At 36.6% G+C, this 5,146-nt stretch overlaps 1 long non-coding RNA gene across 1 annotated transcript; it reads left to right on the top strand.

The window, feature by feature from the left end:
- Positions 1–314: 314 nt before the first annotated feature.
- On the top strand, positions 315–3,788 carry LOC131228368 (uncharacterized). Its single transcript, XR_009162877.1, has 3 exons — positions 315–678; positions 3,294–3,363; positions 3,515–3,788. It is a non-coding gene; the product is annotated as an uncharacterized LOC131228368 (long non-coding RNA).
- The last annotated feature ends 1,358 nt before the right edge of the window (positions 3,789–5,146 follow it).

Below are 5,146 nucleotides of genomic sequence, written 5' to 3'. Positions count from 1 at the left end.
TTGCTCGCTCAAATTCTAGTTTGCTCTGGTTAATTTTGAGTTTGCCCTTCCAATATCAAATAAATGGGACTTGCAATTACGGATTAGGAGAATTTCTACGGTTTATAACCGTAGCTTTTTATAGTGTAGCCATCACTCCAATAGGGTCGGCAACTTTGAAAAGCAGGGTATTTTCGCCTTTAACTTTCTGTCCGTGCCGCTTTGGCTTAGATTGAGAAGGTAAGTTTGGGACTGGTAAGAAAAGAAGCTAGGTAAAAAGTGGCGTCTACATTAGTCAATTTCTGTATTCCAAATGCCCTAAACCCTAATCTCCCGCCCTCTCTCTCTCTCTCTCTCTCTCTCTCTCTCTCATTACATCTACCTACAACAAAAACAATGATTCTCGAGCCTTTCATCCGATCAATCTTTCGACGATCGGAGTTTGCAAGCTTGGAGTGGTTGGTGCTATGATCTGGTCCTTATTTTGAGGGATTTTTCAGTTTTTGTGGTTTTTCTGAGGATCAGAAGTGGTTTTTGGAGCTGGATTTAAGGTTTTTGTTGTGAAAAGTATAGAGAGGGTTTTAGGGACCTGGAGATCTAATTCTCGTCTGGTTGATTTGATTCTGGTAGGAATCGTCGTGGAGATTCTGGCATCAGTGAGCGGTTAGGATTATGCAGCAACAAGGAGGATCGGTTTAGGTAATTTTGTAATTCTTTTTCATATTTTGGATTTTTTAGATTTATTGGGAATTTTTGTGTTGTAGCTAGTGCACCCTTTCATTTACTTCTCTCTGTGTTTCATATTTCTCCGTAAGGGGGTTGATTGTTGAGTTAGAACCCCTTCATTTTGGGAACACTCATCATTTATTTCTTTGAGTTTTTAGGACATTGCCAGCGAGCACCCGGAAAGATTTTTTGGTGGTTGTACTTTCAAATGCACCGTAACTTTCCTGGTCGATGTAATTTTCAAGAAGAAAATTTGGTGCATGCACCTGGTAGGGTCTTTTCTTCAATTACTTTACTTCTTTAACCATACTACTAATGATGGGAAGATTCAGACACTTGGTTTTGTTGTTTCTTGTTCAGCAGCATTGAAAAAAAAATCAGAGGAAATACATGCATAAATATATCAGAGTTTTTTCTCTCCCTTTTTTTTTTCTCCGGTAATATGGTAATATGAAACTTTGGTTTTGGTTGTTTTTCAAAGCAATGGTACACACCAGTGTTTGATCGAGTGCTTCATAGAGTTTTGGAAGTTGGTTTTGTCCTGATGTCAGGATTTGATAGTTTGATCATTGAAATTGAAAGATATATACAGATTCTGGATGTAAATCTATATGAAGCACCAATCAGTCAGCTGTTGCTGCACTGATCTTAGATAGAAATCTTGATTCTTGGAATTAGGTTGGAACATTTAGCCTCTCCATTGTATATTGTGTACGTTCCTTCATTGCTTCCTTTCCTCTGTTTTTTCAATAAAATTTCATTAAATTTTCATTGAAAGATAACCATTTTTAGGTTGTGTATGGTGCAACTCATTGTATCCATAAAAGAATCATATATATTAACAATATTTAAAAAAATATATACTTGATTTGGATTGTGCCCAAGAGAATCAAGTTGGAAGTGTGTTGTTCAGTCAAACAGGAATGTCAAAAACTAATAATTTTTAATAGTGTTGTAATGAGGAAGAAGCCCTTCAACTCTAATTGAAGTGAAAGTATGGAGTGACCCTTCTGGACAGATTGGATACCTTTTATACATAATGGTGGTATCCACATGTGGGCAAAAACCGAACGCCTCAAAATGAGGGTATTGTTGTGTTATTTTTCTGTGAAAGAAATATCACATCCTATGACGTAAGAGACCAATGCAATAGATAGTTCTTCATTATTTCACGTAACTGGTAAACATCAATAACTTTCATCTTCTCCACTTGAAACAATGGTCGTAATTCAATTCACTTGCGCTTCTAAAAACCACCTAATTAATGGTTTTGGAATTTGTTTTTGGGCAGCTGAGTTTCTTCCATGAAAGTGTTGCTTCTGCAAATCTAATCACTCAAAGAATGTTGCACACTCCAGTTTTCCTCATGATATGAGTGTTACACAATTATCTCCAAGAAAACGAGGTTGTTTTGTTCCCCGTTGTACTGATTTCACCTTCCTTGGATGATGGTAGGTTTTCTATATGCATCAGCATCTGAAATAGAATTTTTGAGCCATCTTTGCTGTCCTAAACAGTTTGGACTTGCATTGCATGGCAATCAACAAAATACTTCAGTTATGTTCTTCTTCATTGTTTTTCTCCTTGTCATATTCTCTTTTGTATTCATATTTGCATATGCGCGAATGCATTTTTCTCTTATGCGAGGAATTCATATTTTATAAAAATAATATATGTTTCAACACTATCACATAGTCATATGTAGCACCATGTCGGATTTTCCAACGGTGACAGGTTTAATTGTCTGGTACAGTCACATGTTTTTGTGCCTATGTTACTTTGAAGATGACTCCTTTCTAGTATTATCTTAAATGAACCCATTCTTTTTCATCACAAGTATATATAAATACTTTTAATGTTGATGACTATCTTGTGGAATCAATAATTAGACTAGCCATAGACTCCAATACAGGAGAAGTTTATTACAGGTACTCAATTAGAACCAAGCATCATTTCATCCAATCCCCAATGAGAATTTCTGATTTTTGTTGGAAAATGTATTTTAACTTTAACAGTTGCCAGCTTATGTTGGAAAATGTTCTGTTTGAATCTTGAAATTTGATTTGGATACTACAATGGATGGCTCCATCTCACATGTGATTATATGGTAGGATGTTAGTTTTCCACCTTATTCACCGTTTCCAAGTCATTCTCTATATATCGGTATTTTGATTAAATAAATGAAGTTTGAAACTCTCTCTCTCTCTCTCTCTCTCTCTCTCTCTCTCTCTCTCTCTCTCTCTCTCTCTCTCTGAATCTTATATTTTAGAATGGTCTCTCTGAATCTTATATTTTAGAATGGTATTCGGTGCGCTGCTGATATCTAGGAATACCATGACTAGCTAGTGGTTCCATGATTTGTTGGCCTGCCAAACTTGTTATGCGAAGATTGTTATATACTTGCTTTCACTTGTGAAAAAACCAAGTTTGTCATCACAGAGTGGCTTTTGCCCATGCCAGCAACAGAGCTAGTTTATTGAAATATTCTGTCATCATTGGTATCGTCTTCGTCATCATGTTTCCATTATGATTTCATTTCACTTTGAAATGAAGACGTTCGTTGTTAACAACTAAAAAAATGAATGCAGGTGGTGCTAGTGGAAAGAAAGGTTGTGGGCATACAACTCATTACCCTTTAAATTAGGCCGAAAAGACAAGGTAAAGCTCTTAAATAAAGGGACCATCATTAACTTGTCATTTCCTAAATATTCATAATTATATTTATTTGTGCATCCAAACGTAAGCCTAATGGATTTATTTTGTTGTTTAAAACTTGCTTTTGTTGCAGATATTCCTGATAAACATAAAGGGAATCGTTGGAAGCTTGGTGACTATGGTCAGCTGGTGGCTGGTTTCATACGCTTTCAACTTTTTCACTAGTAAGAGCTCATCGGGAGAGTAGTCATATGATCCTAGTATAGTTGTTTGGTTATTGGGCGGTTTCATATACTTTGTTAGTATTTGCTGGTGGTTGTTTATTTTATTTTTGTTGGCATGAAAAGTTTAGATTGTACTTGCAGACTGCCCAAGTGAGCAGCCTCGAGTGATTCAAATGTGTTTTCTTGCCTTCATATTATGATTTTGATGTGTATAGATATGCATTCTTGCTTTCGTGTCTGCGTTGAATTGGGATAAAGATGACTATTAGGTGCAACAGATTAAATGTGTACACACACACACACACATATATATATATAGAATATTTAGCGACGGGCCAAATCCGTCGCTAATTTCCTGATAGATAAATCAGTGACGGATTTGAAGTCCGTTGCTGTATCTGTCGCCAAATTTTGGAAAAAACCATACGGATTATTTGCAACGGACTGAAACCGTCGCAGTTTTGTGATGGATCCCATCCATCCAATTTTTGTGGTAGCAAACATTGACAAAACACGCGACAGCACAAGTCCATCGAAAATTCAGAAGTTTGGTTGTGTTTCCAACTATCATCATTGTCGCCTCCGGACTTCTAAAGTTTTCGATCATTTGGATATACCCGTTCAAGTACTTGCCGGATCTGTCTTGTCACCGTTGTCAACAATTCCTCCTTTGACTACCATCCACTACCCAGAATCTGCCACAATCATAGCTATCGTCAGCGTCCACCCAACTTTCTTTTTGCTCCTCCAGAGATTTTTTGATCAGATTGCCATCAACCTTGAATCCACCCTTCTCAGACCATGACCCATCATTTGATGTTGAAATGTTTTCTATTGCCATCACTGGTTCTTCATCATTCACTCTTCAATCATTGATTCAACTTTTGATTGATCAGATCTTTGCATTGTTTTTGTCCAAGCTCCCTAAAACATATTAGTTTAAACACATTTTTTGTTGTTGTAATCCCTCTAAAGGAGGTGATTTTAGCTCATGGGTATTTGGTATGCTGTAAGTGCACTAAATTTAGCACATCTTCAGATTCAAAGTACTGTATTTTTATGACCTATGTCCAGCTACGATCTTCTTAGGAAGGATTTTGGTCTACCCTTCTATATGTTCTGCAACCTCTTGACCATGTCATCACTCCTTTGTTGAATATTTTATTTTCTCAGGTCTTCAGTTGCATTGTGCAGAGCCTTTTCTGGTTGGATCTATTTCTCACGTTTCTAATGAATATTTCCCGAGGTTTGATTTTGTGGTACCAGTTTTGATCTCGTGTTTCTTCTTTGCCATCAAACTCCGACTAGATATTATTGGTCATCGTTGGGTGGATTCGTTTCTCCTGTCATCCAATTTAAATTGTGATATCCCGTATTGTTAGCTCATGGATCTATTAATTTAAACTATTGTGCACTTGCGAAGGTATGCAACTGTAGTTATTAACCACCATTTGCAAACCAGTTTCTACTTATATGTATTCTGCCAACCAAATTGTCCGTCTCTTGCATCTGAATTTGAATCTTGTTTATTGTATTTGGATCGAATCTTTTGATGTCTCTGC

This window comes from Magnolia sinica, chromosome 2, assembly GCF_029962835.1.
Source record: "Magnolia sinica isolate HGM2019 chromosome 2, MsV1, whole genome shotgun sequence".
Classification (NCBI taxonomy): domain Eukaryota; kingdom Viridiplantae; phylum Streptophyta; class Magnoliopsida; order Magnoliales; family Magnoliaceae; genus Magnolia; species Magnolia sinica.
Note: the sequence above shows the minus strand (reverse complement) of the source record. Positions and strands in the feature narration are given on the sequence as shown.